This window comes from Megalobrama amblycephala, linkage group LG24 (genome assembly GCF_018812025.1).
Source record: "Megalobrama amblycephala isolate DHTTF-2021 linkage group LG24, ASM1881202v1, whole genome shotgun sequence".
In the NCBI taxonomy this organism is placed as follows: domain Eukaryota; kingdom Metazoa; phylum Chordata; class Actinopteri; order Cypriniformes; family Xenocyprididae; genus Megalobrama; species Megalobrama amblycephala.
Window position 1 is genome coordinate 14,885,014 of NC_063067.1, and position 22,198 is coordinate 14,907,211.

Below are 22,198 nucleotides of genomic sequence, written 5' to 3' on the forward strand. Positions count from 1 at the left end.
AAGAGGATCAGGATGTTTCTGCAAAGGATAAATGATTTCTAGCCCTTGCATTAGTTTTACGACGAGATATATTGATGGAGATAAGATATAAAAAACACCATGTACAGCTATGATCAGCTGTTCGGCTGAGCTTTTGATGTTTTGTTACGGAAAGGCCATAGCTGATCGGTTGATTCTTGTCACACGACCTGCGGTGCGCTTGCGGCATTCTGAGAAGTTGAGAAATGCATGCGCGTCGCGACCGCGTTGATCCCATTATGAGCGCGCCTGCCGCGCGGCTACATTTGAAAATAATAACTGACTTGCACGCGGAAAAGACGCAATATGTGAACGGCCCCACAGAACTTCTTAAAGCAAAGCATCGCAAGCGTCTTTTGCTTTTCTGTGAGCACAGCTGGTGCTGTGCACTGCGGTGAAAGAAAGCCACGACTTTTCTCACGCGACCATGCAAGAGACTGACGTGAGAAACGTTTAAACCTGCTTGCAAGATTCAATGTGTGCCCGAAACACTTACTGAACTAGAGAGCTGATTGAGACACACCATCTACGATAAATCGTTACACCCCTAATACTTACAGTAATTTAAAAATGTGGTAGCATTGGATCTGGACAGGAAGGATAACTCTGGGAGTTGGAAGGGGTGTGTCGCGATTCTGCCTTCTCACATCGCGATACAGGTTCGTGGACCTGCGTATCGCGATTTCGGTTTCATATCGCATATCGTTACAGCCCTAGTAATGGTGGATGGGGAGCTCTGTTGGAGCAAGATAATTGATTTAATCTAATTTTTCTTTTGAAATTGTTGTTATATTATACTATGTAAAATATTTTAATTTAAAAGACTTTGAACAAAAAAAATAATAGAAAACAATTATTTTAAATTATGATAACATTACAACATTAGAATATTACTAAATACTTAATACATCCTTATTTCAAAGAAAAAAATAAAATAAAATAAAAAGATCTTACCGACCCCAAACTTTTCAATGTTAGTATATATGACAACACATACTATTACACATCTTAGAACTTAGAAATGTGCTTTAACCTCGATTTTCAAAAGATTTTTCTTTCCTTTATTGTGGACACTCTTATTTGTCATTGACCCTGCTGTTTTTTTTTTTTTCTCAAAATCACTCAATCATGGTGACAAAATCCACAGGAATCATCCTTCACATGAACTGACGTCCTCTATGTCCTCTATAGCTTCCCTCCTATCCTCTCAAACCTGCTCTTCCACTCCTCGCACATATTTCACAACCACCACTTTCCTTTTCTTTAATGAAAGACGGATGTAGGTATCCCAGAACAGCTCTCAGCGAGGTGCATTAGTCATGGTTTGATTAATCGTTATTATACGGCTTAATTAAAAGGAGCAGAGTGTAAGTGAGCAATTACATCAGACCGTTCCTCCAGACTGTCATCTTTACCATTCTCTCACCAACTCACAATACCCTCATTACGATGGTTCCATGTTTGGCCATTTTTTTTTCTCCCTAGATAACTTATTCTGTTTTCCTCAGTCAGTGCTGTGGGAATTGCAGAAGCAGCTTTTACCCAGGCCAGTCTGAGAGTATATGACAGGATGCTGTAGGGTCAAAGATGAAGAAGGGCCAGGGCATTTGCCCAGCCCCCCAATGGCATGGGAGAAGGGCTCCAACAGGCCTGCTGTATAGCTTTGTGTTTTCACACGTCACATAAGCAAACAGAAAGTATAGTATAAAGTGAAGAAAAAGTAAACTATTTTAAATAAATAAATAAGTTCAGATATCTGAACAATTAGTGAAATTCAATTAATGAAATTTGCTTAACATTTCTAGGGTTGACTGCCATGGTGAAAAAGCTTTTAACCAGTATGGTCTTACACGGGGAAAAAAATAATTTCATTTTGGTGGCTTTGGCCAATTTACTGATACAATAACTAGGTTTTGAGGCATGAATTAAAGGTTTTAGGTGAGTTAATACATTTTGCAGATACATTTTCAAATAAATGCTGTTGTTTTGAACTTTCTATTCATCAAAGAATCCTGAAAAAAATGTTTCACGGTTTCCACAAAGATGTTAAGCAGCACAACTGTTTTCAACTGTTTTCTTGAGCAGCAAATCAGCATATTAGAATGATTTCTGAAGAATCATGTGACACTGAAGACTGGAGTAATGATGCTGAAAATTCAGCTTTGACATCAAATTACATTTTAAAATATAATAAATAATAAATTGTTTTAAATCGTAATAATATGTATAATCATTTTTGGTGAGACTTCTTTAAAAAACATTTAAAAATCTTTCTGACCCCAAACTTTTGAACGGTAGAGTATATAAAAAAATAGCATAATATTTTGTCAGAGTAAATGGCTGTTTTTTTTTTAATAGCCGTCATTAGACATTGTTCACCTAAAATTCTGTCATCATTTATTTACCCTCAAGTTGTTCCAAACCTGTATGAATTTCCTTCTTCTGCGAAACTCAAAAGATATTTTAAACAACATTGGATGCCATCAGTGACGGCGCGTGGATTTTAAAATAGAGGAGGCACACTAATTGTAGTGGTCTAGAGATCCTCTCCCAAGGATTTATTATTATTATTAATATTAGTAGTAGTATTAGTGGTATTAACAGCTTTAAAATGGCATTTTGGGTCACTTTTAAACATAAAATGTAAAAAAAAGACCACATATATCACATTATACATATAATTATATATAGACTACTGCATGAAAATATAATTTCACTCACCTAGCCTATAATTTCACTGTCAGTAAAAAAAAAAAAAGAGCACATTCGGCCATTTAGTGAAGCTGATTGCTGTATCCTATGTGTGATTTGTAGCTGCTGCTCGAATGGTATCTTGCTAAATTTGTTGGCGATCAAATATTTAATATCTCATAATTAAGGTAGTTGGTACATTATCAGCAGGAGCAGTTCAAACTAATATCATGTAATTTAAGTCTACGATATCTATGATATCAATGATTGGTTGATATACCAAGGGAGGCTAGCCTCCTCTGCATTGTACTTTTTCTCAACATTCTAACCACTGAAAGTGAAATACTCAATCATTTTTTTAATTAATTAATTTTTTAAGTCTCTGGCTATGAATTCTCCAGAGACGTTTTTAAGAAAAACTGCATACTGGTCTGAAATGACATGACATTGAAAAACTTTTTTTTTAAAAAACATTTTTTAGTTTTGAAGTTGCCACCAACTAGACCAGCACCAAACCAGTCCTAACAAGCAGAAAAACAGTCTGAACCAACATGGAAATTAACAGTGTGTGAATCACAGAGGACGTTCATGAGAGGTGTTTCATTATCGCAGAAAAGTACAGTATGGGTTCTGGCATATTTTGTCATGTCACATTAGCAACAGCCATATAGCTATTGTTAAATGTGCAGTTTAATGAAAGGAAGCCTAGAAAATACTGCGCAACTGGTTTAAGTTGTTCGGTGCAGTCTCATGTAGTGAAGAAGTAATGACGTGGAGAATACAGTTGTCCTCAAGGATTTAGCGCAAATGAGTGGAATGGTAATAGAAGCAGATGGCTCACGCTGCAGGTGCATGAGCCGTGGAAAACATAAAGGGTAGCAAAAGGAGAAGGAGAGGGGAGAGAGAAGTGATAATGATGAATGGAGCAGGCAGTAAAGGAGGACACTCCTGAACCCAGGAGAATCCATTCTGATGCATCTCAGGTCTCCAGGCCGCTTTTCTCACGTACACCACTAAATTAAAAACGCTGAGGTGGAGCGAAACCAACATTTATAAGCATAGTACACTGCTTCAGGCGTAAGATAGGACAATTTTTGGAGAGTGTGATAAGGAACCTTTCGTTTTCTGGATGGGCAGTGTGGAGTTAATTTCAACTGATAGGGCTAATTAATTGCCATTCGGTTAGCATCATTAGCATACGTGTGGGTGAGGGCCCATGCTAATCATTCAGTTCCTTGCATATCTCGGTGGACTTAACCAAATGACTCTCTCCATGAAGAGTTTTGTTTTTATCAAGTTATTTGCGTCTGGGTCGTCATGAGCATTAAAAGTGCCTCATTATGGCGGTTCATTGTTTCTGTCTCTAATTTCCTCTGCTTTGTCTCCGTCTGTCGCATCCTATTTACTGTCAGTCTGAACTAGAGATTTTTGTATTTGCATTCAACAGCCTCTATCCAGGGCTGACATCAGTGTGTGAGTAGGGGAGCAAGGCCATGATGTATTTCTCTAGCAGATAGTAAAAGCTTTATTAAGGACTCCACTTTGCATTTATCCTCATAATCTGCAATTATGTTGTCAGGGCAACTGCTATTGTGAAGTGGCACATCAAAGGATACATGTGGAGTGGTCCTGTCATGGGCCTGTTAGTAGGAAGGTCATTTGAGGCCACCTGGTGTGAGGTATCTTATGAAGATACGTATTTTACTTGTCAAGCAAGAAATGGACAGATGGTGGCAAAACATTCTTAGACAGTATGGGACAGATGGATTTGTTTGTTCCATGTGCGATTCAATAACATTTAATTCCTTTGAACCAAACCATTCCCTGAAGCTTCAAAAAAACCAAGTGAGTTATATTGATCATTGCTTCTTCTTTTACAATGGAGACGTTAAATCAAGAATTAGTTTTCAGCAAATAACGAAAGCCTCGCTGTCTGGTTTTGTTTAGGCAGTGTGTGTCTCTCTGCTTTTGGTGCCAAATACAGATTCAGACAGGCGACTTGAGCAGTCGATATCCTGTCTGCTGCCACATGAATGGAGAGGCTACGTGGGGTAAAGCAGGTCCTTTGAGGTCAAGAGATGGTCTGAAAAAGGGAGAAAACGCCTGTTCGTGGCACTCAGGAAATGTGCAGAATGGAAAAGAGAGAACAGACTACAGAGGAGCACAGACCAATATAGACAGAGGATGAATCAATGTGAGGAAATGTCATATGAGGACTGAGAAGGGAGATGAATGGAGCGGATATTGTAACACTAGAGTGTAAATTAGTACTTTCCTGTTTATCAGTGGGAAACAAACATGGAAGCATACTGTTTGAGAGTGTATATGTGTAATTTTATACAAAAGTTCAATAGACAAGAAGTTAATATTGAGTAAAAAAAAAGTTCCTAACGAAACCACAGCAGAATTAAACATTACACATCTCCAAGCAACACACAATTAAATAATTTCAGTTGAGGAAAGGATTGTATGATCGCCCATAAAGGAAGTCACTTGTTTAATTCTGAATGAATCACTGCTTTTGAACAAATTGTTTGGGTAAATTATTGAATGAATCCCTCACTCACTCAGAAGGACAGTCGCTGAATTTACCATATCATTATATGGATGAAATAGTAAGAGTTATATGCTAGTATGTGGTTTTGAAATCAGCAACTCAGTTGTTTAGCTCCTGAATTAATCAATAGCCATGTTTCCATCCAAAGTTGTGAATTTAACTTATATGCTAAATTGGAATATCGCACTAAATATCACTAAGGAAAGTAGGAGAAGCCACTGTATATGCAATAAAGGTATATGCAGATGCCTGCTATTTGGGAATGCAGTCGTCGAAGACAGTTCTGGAAGGCAATACTGAACAACTTTGTTGACAGGCTTTGCTCAGGCATTTTAGAACAACAAAAACAGCATTTCAGATGCTGTGCAAAAAGATTGGTACGCTGGTTGGTCCAATTATGCCATCCCATCACGCATTCACATGATTTTTTTTTGAGGCACATCTAGGGATTTATTCGGTAAATGTGTTTCCATCGTAGTTTAAGCGAATGGTTTCTTATTGAACAAAAAATGTATCCGACTCAAACGAGCGCATACGTTTTTTTATGCACATTATTAGAATTTATGCGCATCTTGGCATTTCCAGTTTTTTATGCGATATCCCAAAATGCGCATTAAAAATAGGTGGATGGAAACATAAGCCGCGTTTCCACCGAAATTACCCGGAACAATTGTACCAGGAACTTTTCTCCCAGGAACTTTTTGTCCCCCCCAGACCTGTTGCCTTCTGTGTTTCCCCTCGGTCTAAAGTACCGTGAAGATTAGGCTAATTTGTCCGGTGACGTAGTACTGTGCGCAACTGTTTCTTCCTGTCAGTGACGGACTGAAATCATTCTTGTGCAAAAAAGCAGTATGGAGGAGATTCAAGGAATGCTGCTTCTGCTCATGGTGTATTGGTTTACTAAAGAAATAATGAAACAAACGGCAGAAAACAGATGAGCATTGATAGTAAAGCGTATACAGAAAGCTCGTAATTCTCAATATAAAATGAGACAACGTGTCTTATCAGCAATTGCTGACATTGACCGTGAGATGGCTGGGACGAACGCGCGCCATCGGGCAGAAAGAACAAGATTGGTAAAAAAACAATCAATCAAAATTATCCAGAGTTGTGAAGAATGTTATTATGGAATTTACTGCTGCGTGGAGTTGACCAATCAAATGCGGCGTGAATCCGACCAATCAAATGTGGCGTGAATCCGACCAATCAGCATATTCAGCGCCTAGTCCCACCCCCGAAAGTTCCTGAACTTTGAAAAAGTACCACCTCGCCATCAGGGACTTTTCTGAGGGGGAAATTTTACCTGGAACTTTTTTTAGTTCCTGGTTCCTGCGGTGGAAACACACCGAGTACCAGCCCAAAGTCCCTAGTTCCTGGGTAAAGTTCCTGCGGTGGAAATGGGGCTATAGCTAATGCTTTTGAATGAATGGGTTGAGTGACTGAATAGAATGACTCAAAGACAGTAGGTGTGTCCGATTTGAAGCGTCGCTGTGCAGACCAAAGGGGCTTTCGTACCGAATTATTCTAGGAGCTTAGTTCTAGGAACTAGCCATTGGATAGTTCCCCAAGAACTAATTTCTCTCCCAGGCCATGTTCCTGGTTGCATTCACACCAGGGAATAGCATCTCTGAAGCAGCAGACAACGGCAACTTTAAACACAGCATTCACAAACGCTAAAAATCTATGAATGGAAGACGCCGTGATCGAAGCTATGTTTGTTGTGTGTTTTGTGATAATGGAGATGGAATGTAAACGCGTAATTTACGCGACTGAAAGAGCAAAAAGTGGGGCTTAGAGACGAAATCTCCTATGACAACTTTCAGTATAACATATCATCGAGGTGGAGAAAAGAACACAACCCTGCAGACAACAGGTAAATGCCGTTATCACTGATTTCCATGTTCGTGAAGTAAATATGTTTACACGGCTCTTTAAAAATGCCAGATGCTGGCGTTTGTCATGCGTTTGACCAATCAACATACACTCACGTCACTGATAGTTCCTAAAGTGCTGGTTTAGATCCTACTCTGAAGTAGGAGCTAATTTAGTTCCCCCAAAAGGAGTTCCTAGAACTAAAATCATTCCTAGTTCCTGCGATGCGAACACAGCAAAATCCGGATATTTCAGCCAGTAGTTCTATGAAAATGTTTCTCCGGTGCGAAAGTATAGAAAGCCATCTGCTCTCTAATCGCTACTCTAAATAGTACTTTGATGTTAGGGCTGTCACGATATTAGATTTTTCACACCACGGTTATTGTGGCCAAAAAATATCACGATATCGATATATCGCGATATTTATAGAATCCTTGGGGGGGAAATTTATCAGTCTGAATAATTTTTACTTTGTTTATTTAGTTTTTCTCTTTCAGGGTTGCTGCACATTTTTTTAAAGTCAAATTTAAGGCGTTTTAAGACCTGAAGAAATAAAAATTAATACTAACATAGTAGCCTATACATTATAGCTGTTACCAATCAAATTAAATCATTATCAACAAAATCAATCTTTGCAATACAGAGGTGACACAGAATGAGAAGTGGCATTAATATATTTACACAGCATTTACAATTTGTCTACATTTAATTCAATATTTAAAGGTGCCCTCGAATGAAAAATTGAATTTATCTTGGCATAGTTGAATAAGAAGAGTTCAGTACATGGAAAAGACATACATTGAGTTTCAAACCCCATTGCTTCCTCTTTCTTATGTAAATCTCATTTGTTTAAAAGACTTCCGGAAAACACGCAGATCTCAACATAACACCGACTGTTACGTAACAGTCGGGATCATTAATATGTATGACCCCAATATTTGCATATATGCCAGCCCATGTTCGAGCATTAGACAAGGAAAGGCAGTATTAACGTCTGGATCTGTGCACAGACAAGGTAAGCAAGCAAGAACAACAGTGAAAAATGGCAGATGGAGCAATAATAACTGACATGATCCATGATAACATGATATTTTTAGTGATATTTGTAAATTGTCTATCTAAATGTTTTGTTAGCATGTTGCTAATGTACTGTTAAATGTGGTTAAAGTTACCATCGTTTCTTACTGTATTCACGGAGACAAGAGCCGTCCCTATTTTCATTTTTAAACACTTGCAGTCTGTATAATTCATAAACACAACTTCATTCTTTATAAATCTCTCCAACAGTGTAGCATTAGCCGTTAGCCACAGAGTATAGCCTCAAACTCATAGAGAATCAAATGTAAACATAAAAAAAAAATACTTTACTCACATGATTTGATGTATGCACACAGCATGCATGACGAACATCTTGTAAAGATCCATTTGAGGGTTATATTAGCTGTGTGAACTTTGTAAATGCGCTGTAATATAGTTGAGAGCTCGTGAGGCAGGGGGCACACGAATTAAAGGGGCGGCGCGCTGAAAAAATCAGTGCATTGTTAATGATGCCCCAAAATAGGCAGTTAAAAAAATTAATAAAAAAAAAATCTATGGGGTATTTTGAGCTGAAACTTCACAGACACATTCAGGAGACAGCTTAGACTTATATTACATTTTGTGAAAAAGCATTCTTGGGCACCTTTAAATATTTAAATAATTTTTTCTAATTTTAAATTTTTAATTAAAATGTCCCTTAAATATGAAACAAAACAAAACTGTCAGTAGGTGGCAGCAAGTCACTGTCTTAATGAGTGAGTGAGTCAACCGATTTGTTCAAATGACTGATTCATTCAGGAACGAAGCTTGGATTCATTCGTTCTAAACGCGGATTCAGTCAGAATAACAAAAACATTTCTGTTGCACGGGGACTCTGTTCTGCTGTTCATCATTTTGAATTTCTCGTTGGTGAAATAAAGAAAAAAAACAAACAATATTAACAATACTGTGTCTAAAATGTAACTCACATTGTTCGTTTAACAAGTTGAAAGAACATTGCATTTGTGCTGATTTGGGGAAAACGGCACTTTTGCTCGTGTGATATTGTAAAACAACTACATCTTATAATATGATATAATGACAAAAAATTGTCGGGGCAAAAAATGCCCGTGTATCTTGAATTTTGAGGGCATATGAATAAGCTGAATAAGACGAGTAACGTTAAAGAAAACGCGGTACTTAAAATAATCACGCTTTATTTAAATATATGAACACAGAAATCGCTGTTAACAGGTTAATATAACATTTCCCATTCCATGACTAGTAAAATAATCACAACTTACTCTCTGTAAAATGGAGTAGGCTAATCTGCAGGGTGATGGACACGGAGGTGGGTAAGAGGTTGATGGTGTTGCCACCCTTCGCACTGACTGTAGCTAGGCAAATCCTGCGGATTGGGCTGTCTAAGGAGCCGAAAACCTCCCATTCTGTCTGGCTTACTTTACTTTTTTCGGATGTGGACAGAGCCTCTTACTCTCCCACTCGGACAACAAGCTTAGAATAGCTGCGCACTGCGCATCTTCTTCTTGTTTGACAAGTGTCAGCGTTAAAGGTGCCCTAGATTATGTTTTTAAAAGATGTAATATAAGTCTAAGGTGTCCCCTGAATGTGTCTGTGAAGTTTCAGCTCAAAATACCCCATAGATTTTTTTTAATTAATTTTTTTAACTGCCTATTTTGGGGCATCATTATAAACGCGCCAATTTATGCTGTGGCCCCTTTAAATCCCGTGCTCCACGCCCACAGAGCTCGCGCTTGCCTTAAACAGTGCCTTAACAAAGTTTACACAGCTAATATAACCCTCAAAATGGATCTTAACAAAGTGTTCGTCATGCATGCGGCATGCATGCGTCGGATTATGTGAGTATAGTATACTGTTATATTGTTTACATTGATTCTTTTTTTTTTAAAGATTTATTTTTGGCGTTTTTGCCTTTATTATGATAGGACAGTGATCAGACAGGAAGCGAAGTGGGAGAGAGAGAGGGGGACGGGATCGGGAAAGGACCACGAGCCGGGACTCGAACTCGGGTCGCCCGAAGCGCATTAGCGCTACATGTCGGCGCGCTACCCATGAGGCCACCGGCGCCGACATATTGTTTACATTGATTCTGAATGAGTTTGAGGCTATGCTGCGTGGCTAAAGCTAACATTACACACTATTGGAGAGATTTATAAAGAATGAAGTTGTGTTTATGAATTATACAGACTGCAAGTGTTTAAAAATGAAAATAGCGACGGCTCTTGTCTCCGTGAATACAGTAAGAAACAATGGTAACTTTAACCACATTTAACAGTACATTAGCAACATGCTAACGAAACATTTAGAAAGACAATTTACAAATATCACTAAAAATATCATGTTATCTTGGATCATGTCAGTTATTATTGCTCCATCTGCCATTTTTCGCTGTTGTTCTTGCTTGCTTACCTAGTTTGTTGATTCAGCTGTGCACAGATCCAGACGTTCTGCCCTTGTGTAATGCCTTTCATAATGATAATGTTGGGAACATGGGCTGGCATATGCAAATATTGGGGGCGTACACCCCCACTGTTACGCAACAGTCGGTGTTATGTTGAGATTCACCTGTTTTCCGGAGGTCTTTTAAACAAATGAGATTTATATAAGAAGGAGGAAACAATGGTGTTTGAGACTCACTGTATGTCATTTCCATGTACTGAACTCTTGTTATTTAACTATGTCAAGATAAATTCAATTTTTCATTCGAGGGCACCTTTAAGGTGCAATACTGCCACCTGAGAGCTCAACCAGGTACTGGCGCTGGAGTATTTACATGTCATGATATCATAAGCGTCCTATTCATTTTAAATATTGTGGTTATCGCCAATACCGGTATATCGTCACACCCTAAATTAACACGATATCGATATTTCATGCTTTGAATATCACAGTTATCGTCAAAACAGGTATATTGCGACACCCCTATTTGATGTCATACACTGATCGGTCTGTGCATCGCTGCTTCAAGTCAAACACACCTATGACGCTTTTCCACTGCATGGTACGGTTCGGTGCGGCTCAAACAACTTTTTTTAAACGACTTGCATTAAATGACCGTCGCACGCAATTTGAAAAAAGAAATGGCTGTATCGTGGTCAGTACATGAGGTGCAGACACATTGGTAGCTAAGGAGCGGATCCATGGCAGTAGAGGCGGCACAACTATACGATCAGTCTATAATCCCACCCACTTTGAAGCGATACTAACTGCAGTGGAAAAGCAAACTGAAAGTAAAGCAAGCCTAGCCGAGCCGTAGTCACCTTCTGTTGCTTGTAGAAAAAGTCCCTAAAAACAACAGACAGACAGTCTGTCTGGAAAACACCAGCACAAGCAAGCATAGTGATGTTGTTGGACTGTTATATCAGCAGCACTATAAGAATGCTGCTCAGCCAATCAAATTCGAGGACCAGAACATTCTGTTGTATAATGCTGCACTTACATTAAAAATAATGGCAAATTGACTTGCTAGGGTTGGGAACTCTACCATAAAGGCCAATGCACCCTGTTTACCCAGTATACCCTGGTAACTCTAAACACATGCATAGCCCACATACAGTACATGCACCCAGTGAGCACAGCATTCACACTGACATAACGGTCAGATGTCAGCCAAACATATGTTTAGAGATGATCACAGATTCCAGGGGCGTCATGCAGGTCTTTATTTTAAAGCTAATTTCTCTCTCCGTTTTAATGGGTACTTCTGATGTATTCTGTCTGTCTCTCATTGTTTCTCTCCTTCTATTATGCTGCCCTGCAGAGATGTGGTTCGACAGGTGTCAGCACACAGCTGCCAGTATGAAACTACAGCCCCTGACATCTGACCCAACTAATGATCCACAACATCTTTCATTACACTAAACACTTACACGCACAATTTGAGTTTTCTCCTTTGAAATAATAGGTGGGATCTTAAAAAACGATTAAACTCTGCATTAAAACATGAACTTAAATTTAATGAATGCTAAACAGAAGCGCTGTCAGGAGGATGCGTTCGTCATCCGTGAATGAGCGCATGAGTGATTGAGTCATAGATCACACCTCTGCAGGTTCAGCGGGGTCCAAATCTGTTTCCAGCCGTAGGATTATAAGAGCAGTGCACCTGGTGAGGCTGATGAAGGGGACAGAGGAACGGTGTGGAAAAACAGACAGATGGTGGCAGACATTCTTCGAGAGAGTGGGAAAGGCAGGAAGCCGTGGAAGGAGGGGTGGGGGGATTGGAAAAACAGCAGCTGTTTGGCACTGAGGAACAGGACAACATAAGATGCTAAAATGAAAGCACACAGCCTATGAAATGTTCTTACATAGCAGATCTCACAGCAAGGCCTGTTTCTCACTGCACGCAAAATTTACACGCTCATACTAATATTAACTGATTCCTCACACTGCCCACGTAACAGAGGAATTATAAGGAGAGGAATCCCAATGAATGGAAGATACTTAATGCACTACACTACGCTCTTAAAAATAAAGAAATAAAGGTTCTTTATTGGCATTTTTGGTTCCAGGAAGAACCTTTAACATCCATGTTAAACATCCGAACCTTTGCATTGCACAAAAGATTCTTTATAGTGGAAAAAGGTTCTTTAGATTATTAAAATGTTTTTCACACTAAGACAAAGTGTGGCACTTTGGGGATTTTGGGGAACCAAAATGGTTCTTCTCTGGCATCGCAACGAAAACCCCCTTTTGGAACCTTTATTTTTAAAAGTGTAACATGGTTTTAGTCCCACCTTGCAGTTAAAAGAGCCTTAAATGGACTGTGTAACAAATCGATTTTCAGGGCCAAGTTTATTTTGCCACATACTGAAAATATGTATGTTATACAATGTTTTGAAATATAGGGTCTATTAAACGTGGAAATATAATGGACCGCACTAATAATCCATTGTTTAAAAAATACATCCATTGGGCTTGATCCAAGTTCCAAACTGAAATGTTCTATTCATTAAATCTGTCTGAATCTAGACCAGTGGTTCTCAACCTTTTTGACTCCAAGGGAATACTTGAAGAACCCCATTGTCACATTTTGAGTTTATTTTTGATCTGTTTCTCTGTCCTGTTCATGTTTGAGTTACTACAGCCACCTATCCTGACAGAAAGCTAGACCTTTACAGAAGGTTGGATCTCTCAGCACTGCCAATGAAGTGTCTCCAGATCCAACGACAGCAGCAATAAAGACAGAACGTAAGACCAATATAAGGACTCTATATTAATGATGGCTGAAGATTTTCTCTTCTCCCTCCGCCAGAATGGACATCCTCTGGAGTGGTATGTGGAGGAGTTTTTGGATTATTCCCACCAGGTGAGTTAGAGCAACACCACCCTCAATGCCTGCTTTCTAAGGGAATATAACCCTGGCTATAGTGGCCTCCAGGGCATCTACCCTCCCACCCTTTGGGGTTTGGTTTGCTCCACTCCACGCCCTCCTCCAGAGCCCCCACCCTCCCTCCTCTGTTGCACTTTATACGGCGTGAGGACGTGCCTTTTCAGAAGGGGGCATATTGTAACGTTTTGAGTTTGTTTTTTGATCTGTTTCTCCGTCCTGTTCATGTTTGAGTTTCTTTGTTCATGTTCTATTCTGTTAATTACCTCCGTTCCCTACCTGTTTGTCTAATAGGTAACTGATTTGAGTTGAGTCCTTATTAAAGGGATAGTTGTGTCTTATTAAAGGGATAGTTCACCCAAAAATGAAAATTTGATGTTTATCTGCTTACCCCCAGGGCATCCAAGATGTAGGTGACTTTGTTTCTTCAGTAGAACACAAATGATGATTTTTAACTCCAACCGTTGCAGTCTGTCAGTCGTATAATGCATGGCAATGGTAACAAAATCTATGAGAGTAAAAAAAAACATGCACATACAAATCCAAATTAAACCCTGCGGCTTGTGACGACACACTGATGTCCTAAGACACAAAACGATCGGTTTGTGCGAGAAACCGAACAGTATTTATATCATTTTTTACCTCTAATACACCACTCTGTCCAACTGCCTTGAGGTGTGTACACAAGCACTGGAAGTGATCTATCGTGACTTTACCTCGGCATAGTTAAATAACAAGAGTTCAGTACATGGAAAAGACATACAGTGAGTCTCAAACTCCATTGTTTCCTCCTTCTTATATAAATCTCATTTGTTTAAAAGACCTCCGAAGAACAGGCGAATCTCAACATAACACTGACTGTTACGTAACAGTCGGGGTGTACGCCCCCAATATTTGCATATGCCAGCCCATGTTCCCAACATTATGAAAGGCATTAAACAAGGGCAGAACGTCTGGATGTGCACAGCTGATTCATCAGACTAGGTAAGCAAGCAAGAACAATAGTGAAAAATGGCAGATGGTGCAATAATAACTGACATGATTCATAATAACATGATATTTTTAGTGATATTTGTCTTTCTAAATGTTTCGTTAGCATGTTGCTAATGTACTGTTAAATGTGGTTAAAGTTACCATCGTTTCTTACTGTATTCACGGAGACAAGAGCCGTCGCTATTTTAATTTTTAGAAACTTGCAGTCTGTATAATTCATAAACACAACAGTGTAGCATTAGCCGTTAGCCACAGAGCATACTATCAAACTCATTCAGAATCAATGCAAACATCAAAATAAACACTGTACTTGCGCGATTAGACATGCTGCATGACGAACACTTTGTAAAGATCCATTTTGAGGGTTATATTAGCTGTTTGAACTTTTTTTATGTTGTTTAAGGCAAGCGCGAGCTCTTGGGGCGTGGAGCACGAGATTTAAAGGGCCACACACCCTGAATCGGCTCATTTCAAATTATGCCCCAAAATAGGCAGTTAAAAAAAATCTATGGGGTATTTTGAGCTGAAACTTCACAGACACATTCAGGGGACAACTTAGACTTATATTACATCTTTTAAAAAAAAGTTCTGGGGCACCTTTAATGTCTTGTGTGATAGTGGAATGTTTCTCCTCTGTTGATTCTCCTGTTATATTAAAAGTCTCTTGAATAGATTGCCTTCGTTGTGCGCTTTAATACAGCCACCTATCCAGACACCCATGTAGGTTAAGATATTTTCAATACTTCTGTTATAATGCCAAAACAACCTTTTTTTTTTTATTTACAGGAGCTAGGAGTGCCAATATATTAACATAATTAAAATAATTTCATAATTAATGTTAAATATATAAGTATTCCGCAATTTCAGAAGTTTCAAGAGCAACTTTTATACTATGAGCAATGAATTTGCATGACTTTTTCAACCATTTGTGATAATGCGAGTTTTTAAAATGTTTTACTCACAATTTCTCAGTTATTTCTACCTGATGAAATATTTTAACACTTGACATATCAATAAAAAATGTGATTCATTATAGACATTGCTATGGCTTCTTAATATTTTATTAATTTCTATGTTTTTTCCAGGTCCCTGCTTCTTAAATAAAAATGAACTGTCAGGGCTCTTTTTTTTGAGGGAAAAGTTAAAATAAGAAATGTTTACATCTTGAATTTGAGCTGGTTTGGTTTATTTTAAAGCTTATTTTGTCTCATTTTAAACCATCTTATGGCCGACTTGGAAGTGTGCCCGGGTTAAGAACCACTGATCTAGACCATTTAAGCAGTTTATAGCAACAATTTTTGGTTTGGATTTAGTTCAATGTTGAATAATAATCATTTAGATGAAAATGTGACCCCCGTGATGTAAATTAGATTTCAAGATAATCAAGTTTGTAATAATTCTCAATGGACCACTCCTGATAACAATTTAATTTATCAGAGGAAATACTCAATGCAATAACCCAGAAAGTACAGCAGCAGCAGCAACACTGTCCATTAGTGAAAGCATACTGCCTCTTCACTTACACACCGCTTATGCGTGCAGTGTGAAACAGGCCTCGCGGTAAGATTGGAACGCTCACACTTACCCCCTAATGTTACCATGGAAATAAGCAGTGGCCCCTGTAAGTTCCTGCTGGGGAATTGAGCACCTCCTGCTGTTGTTTCCATCATGGTTGGATCTTTTGCGCATGGCTGCTGAAGCTGATCTGGGATGACTGCAGGTCTTGAGGAGGGCAGCGGGTGTCTACACTAATTACTACAGCCTAGGAGAACCTGCTCCGAGAGGCGTGATGGACAGACGGAGAGGATCTAGAAGGGAGAGAAGGAGGAAGGACAGAGTGAGTGAATGCTTATTTGGAAGAGTAAAAAGAAAAAGCAAGAATCAGAGCAGTTACGTGTGCAGATCACTGGCTCCGCTGGGCTTTCAACTGCCCTGCATTTTGGCAACATTTAGGCCAAGATGTCTTCAATTTCTGATGACATTAAGTAGCTGCATCTATGTAATTACAAGGGTAAGGAAAGCAGTAAAAGAAAGAAAACAAGCAAAGGGAAGGGCAAGGCAAGAACACAAATGCCGGTGTGAACAAGGCCAACATTACAGTTATATCATCTATCTTTAAGTCCACCACAAACTTTGTTTAAAGAGAAAGGTGAGAGACAAAGATTTTGAAAGACTTTTTCTTATAAATTAAAATGTTGAAAGAAAACAAACTTAAACTCAATATATATTATTTACAGAGTAAAAGGGTGTTGTGGTTGTGGGTCTCCCTCGGTAGAAATCACGTTCTGGGGGGAGGAGAAATGGGAACACGGGGGCACCACGACGCGAACACAAAGAGCACTTTCGCTTTTCATGATCCTGTGCATGCCACTGCTTATGGTTATATTTTTACTTTTAGAAACCACATTTTTGTCTACTGTATTTTTTTTAAATGTATGGCAATAGCCACCTTCTCAAAATATTCCTGATTTTAACATTCAGTCCAAACCGAAGCGAGTTTTATTTAAAACGTAGTAGTTAGCTGGTGAAGTCGATTTACTAGAGTTAACAAAAGTTATCCTGACCATTGTAATGTTTGAAGCAGATGCCACAACAAAGGTAAGTTAGACCGGAAAGATTTTAAAACGAGCGGTTCATTCATAAATCCGTAAGATCTTACCTTCATGCTGCAGAAATATACAAACAGGAAGACAGAGGGTATGCATGTGACGTCACCGTCAGCCGTTATGACTGCGGTTACGCCCACTGAGTGGCAAAAAGACTGAGGCAGCATTGGTTTTCAGCATGAATGCCGCGAAAAACTCACAAAACACAGGAAAGATCTTTGCGATTGACTGTACAAATAGAAATGTACAAGAAATCTTGTTATATTTTTACAGACTGCCGAAAGCTACAGAAAAAAGAAGCAAATGGATCAATTCACAGAAACAACTGGACTCCAGGCAGAGAAAAAATGGATTTGCAGTTATCAAAATGTTGTAGGCTATTTTAGGGTAAAATCATCCCCTATAGGCCTATATTTTATATTGTTATATATTGTGTTGACAAATGATCAATTAAATATTTACCATCTTATATTCTGCATAATTGGGTGTTTTTAACACTGACAAAAACTATGCAAATTTTAGGGCTGGACGATATGACGATATAACGTTATATAACATTTATATAAGTGATCACTCGGATTTAGACCGACCTATACTGTAAATATAAAACGTTCACAGGCAGATTTGCTTTATGTATTTCCCCGGCGAAATCAGGGTAAATCCGGCACATCGAAATCAGGCACATTTAAATATCAGGAAACACGATTCCTGGCTGCATGTCAATATCCATGGATTAAGTTTTTATTTTACTCACGTTTTCGCAGTTTCCCCTATAAAATCCAGTGAGTAGCTCTTTTGCCACCAGTCCAGCTGAGGAAGCGTGTTCCGGCGGGAAAGTGACATCAAGGTGACGTCACACTCGTGAAAACCGAAGTGCATTATGGGTGTCGCCGCCATTTGTAAGGTATCCAAACAATCTCTGTATTATTGCAGAGTTGTTGTTTTTTTTCTTTGGCTTCTTTTCATTGTAAAAATGACACACTTTTGGTGTGTGAAAAGCTGCAATAATATGTCCCACGATAGAAAATGTCAAAAACTATATTACGAGACAAGATTTAGTCGGTTTCCTACTTGAAAAAAGGCTGTACGGAGAGTTTGTAGAGGCAATAACAGAGGCGCCGGATCGCATGGGTTGCAGCGGTGAGAGGCAAAATATCACTTTAGTCAAGATATCTCCATTCATGTATGCTTGCTCTCTACATTTTCACAAAGGTAAGTTAGAGATTTCTGTTTTCTAAAGTAGCAAACATTATATCAACGCATTGTTTTGGATTGTATGTTATTGAAACAACAATCAATTTAAACTGAATGCATTTATTTAAATGTCTAAAAAATTTTAATTCTTAATTTTGCTAAGGCTTTTTACATTTTTATTTTATATACTTGGGTAAGACATGTTTTTGCTCAGTATCCATATACTGATTATAGTTTTCTGACTACTTTTTACAGCTGTGGCCCTATGTAGCTAAAAACCTTTTCATTTCATTGCAGTTCAACCTGCTTAAAGATTATGGAGACTGACCCCAACTGGACACCATCCCTCCCTACATTAGGGCCACATCAGCATTAAACACACAGGGTGTCTAAATCAGCTCCCTAGTTCAATAGTTAGGACACTGATCAGGACTGTCTCAGTTGCAAAATTTGTGTACACAATATACTGATTCAAGAGCTCAGAGCTGATTGAGACGCACACACAGACACTAAGTAAGGAAAAACAATGCAGTCAGCTGACATTAATGGTCCATCAGGCTGGAGAAAGTGATCGGCTTCACACTGAGAAGACGCAGGAGATGGTGATCTGCATGTGCAGAAGTAAACTGACAGCTGCAGCATGGACTTGATATGTACAGGATGTCTAATGTTTGTTTTGGAGATAATGATGATCTATACGGGTCTGCCAAACCTGGGAACCTTTATGGCGTTATTACATTTTTTTTTTTTTTTTTTTTTTTTTTATGCCTCTGATTCCAGACGTAACGAACATTCACAATACAAGTACAAATTTCAAATGCTTCTGTGAACCTTAATGTACCTTAGATTTGATCTGCCTGCACAACACTTATCTCTCATGTTTCCCCAAAGACAGTACAACATTCAGTGAAACGGTGTTATATCTATATGCAAACCTGAAGCTTTCAGCTTGGGCAGACAGAGATGATTTGCACAGAAATACGTCTCCTTTGTTTGAATACAGAGTAGCAGAGATTATTGACTGTTTTGAGATTTTCACAGAGAAACCATCCAATCTGACAGCGCATGCTTGAATCTTTTGTAGACTTGTAGTGTAGAAATGACTAACTTATAGAATTTATAATAGATAATCACTTTTTTTTAACAATTGTGGCATGTTGTAGCTAGTTTGTAGCTAAATGTGTAGGCTGCTATTTTTCATTAAAAAAAATGCTATAGATCAATAAAGTCAACACTGGCCAAATGAGGAGCCATCAATGGTCTTACCTGTAATTATAGCTAGTCTTATCACATGCTATAGTTAAACAATTAGAACTATGGTACATTTTCATAAGAGCAAGTACAAACCCGATTCCAAAAAAGTTGGGATGCTGTACAAACTGTGAATAAAAACAGAATGCAATGATGTGGAAGTTTCAAATTTCAATATTTTATTCAGAATACAACATAGATGACATATCAAATGTTTAAACTGAGAAAATGTATCGTTTTAAGGGAAAAATAAGTTGATTTTAAATTTCATGGCATCAACACATCTCAAAAAAGTTAGGACAAGGCCATGTTTACCACTGTGTGGCATCCCATTTTCTTTTTATAACAGTCTGCAAATGTCTGGGGACTGAGGAGACAAGTTGCTCAAGTTTAGGAATAGGAATGTTGTCCCATTCTTGTCTAATACAGGCTTCTAGTTGCTCAACTGTCTTAGGTCTACTTTGTCGCATCTTCCTCTTTATGATGCGCCAAATGTTTTCTATGGGTGAAAGATCTGGACTGCAGGCTGGCCATTTCAGTACCTGGATCCTTCTACGCAGCCATGATGTTGTAATTGATCAGTATGTGGTCTGGCATTGTCATGTTGGAAAATGGAAGGTCTTCCTGAAAGAGATGATGTCTGGATGGAAGCATATGTTGTTGTAGAACTTGGATATACCTTTCAGCATTGATGGTGCCTTTCCAGATGTGCAAGCTGCCCATGCCACACGCACTCATGCAACCCCATACCATCAGAGATGCAGGCTTCTGAACTGAGCGCTGATAACAACTTGGGTTGTCCTTGTCCTCTTTAGTCCGGATGACATGGCATCCCAGTTTTCCAAAAAGAACTTCAAATTTTGATTCGTCTGATCACAGAACAGTTTTCCACTTTGCCACAGTCCATTTTAAATGAGCCTTGGCCCAGAGAAAACGCCTGCGCTTCTGGATCATGTTTAGATATGGCTTCTTTTTTGACCTATAGAGTTTTAGCCGGCAACGGCGAATGGCACGGTGGATTGTGTTCACCGACAATGTTTTCTGTAAGTATTCCTGAGCCCATGTTGTGATTTCCATTACAGTAGCATTCCTGTGTGTGGTGCAGTGCCGTCTAAGGGCCCGAAGATCACGGGCATCCAGTATGGTTTTCCGGCCTTGACCCTTACGCATAGAGATTGTTCCAGATTCTCTGAATCTTTGGATGATATTATGCACTGTAGATGATGATAACTTCAAACTCTTTGCAATTTTACTCTGAGAAACTCCTTTCTGATATTGCTCCAGTATTTTTCGCCGCAGCATTGGGGGAAATGGTGATCCTCTGCCCATCTTGACTTCTGAGAGACACTGTCACTCTGAGAGGCTCTTTTTATACCCAATCATGTTGCTAATTGACCTAATAAGTTGCAAATTGGTCCTCCAGCTGTTCCTTATATGTACATTTAACTTTTCTGGCCTCTTATTGCTACCTGTCCCAACTTTTTTGGAATGTGTAGCTCTCATGAAATCCAAAATGAGCCAATATTTGGCATGACATTTCAAAATGTCTCACTTTCAGCATGTGATATGTTATCTATATTCTATTGTGAATAAAATATAAGTTTATGAGATTTGTAAATTATTCACTTTTTTACATACATCCCTTTTTTTCACAATTTGTACAGCGTCCCAACTTTTTTGGAATCGGGTTTGTACAAGTTACAAGTTTTAAAGCCTGAATCTTCTTGAATTATTGACCAAACAATCAGTTTTCCCCATGTGCAAAATGTGGTCTGTTCTAATGATTACTGATATTAGGAAAAACCTGGCCTTCAGATAGTCCAAGAGATGACATAGCCAAAAGCATTAAGAACCTGCATGAACTGTCAAGGAGTAGGAAATAAATAATTTCAATGTAAGAAAATGTTAAATAAAGTTTGACTTCCCATGGCACTTTCAAGTAGAAAATTCTGCCAAACTGATAAGGTTATAAAATACATCCTATATCCTATGTAAACAAGTAATTGTTAACTAGGCTATTACTTCTTTGCAATTATGTTATCAGACAACTTTGCATGGATGATTAGATACCACAAAAGACCATTTTGCAAAAATAAACAATTACATTTCACAAGGGAGCACACCTTGGGACCTTGCTAAAACGGTTCACACTTCCACCCCCTCAATGTTCAAACCAAAACTACACCCTTGGTTTTGGAAAGTCCTCTTCAGTTGGAATGTGTCTTGTTTTTGAAAGCACAGTTACAGGCAGCAAAATTACTTTTGGCCCTTTTCTGTCTGATTCACAAGATGTTTTTCTCTGCATTGCTGGAGCTGAGACGCGGAAGCTGTTTTTCTCATTCTAGTTCAGGGGTACTTCAGTACTCCATTGTATATTACTGGCAAAGCGTGAGCTCTCTGCCTCCTGCTGTGAGCAAAGATGCATGGCTAAATATATATATATTTATATTTGCCAATAATTCAAATCATGTGAACGAATGTGTGATCAACAGAAAAATGTGATCAATATAACCCTGCTAAGGTTTTTGTTCTTCATTTCAACATCATTTTTTCTTCCTTTTCATTCCTTCTTTGACATTCCATCTCTTTCTTTTTCATTGCCCTCTCACTGGCAATGGCAAAATCTCTTTT

The 22,198-nt window shown here is 38.6% G+C and overlaps 1 protein-coding gene across 2 annotated transcripts in view; it reads right to left on the reverse strand.

Moving 5' to 3' along the window:
* Window positions 1-17,998, reverse strand: part of avpr2ab (arginine vasopressin receptor 2a, duplicate b) — a 59,493-nt gene extending 41,495 nt beyond the window's left edge. Inside the window, exons 1-3 of one of the 2 annotated variants that reach the window (XM_048178153.1) lie at window positions 17,877-17,998; window positions 16,411-16,511; window positions 16,102-16,324 (exon numbers count right to left, since the gene is read on the reverse strand). The gene's annotated coding sequence lies outside the window, so the exon portion shown is untranslated. The remainder of the gene's footprint in view (window positions 1-16,101; window positions 16,325-16,410; window positions 16,512-17,876) is intronic. The other variant, XM_048178152.1, reaches the window with a different exon arrangement.
* Between the last annotated feature and the right edge of the window lie 4,200 nt (window positions 17,999-22,198).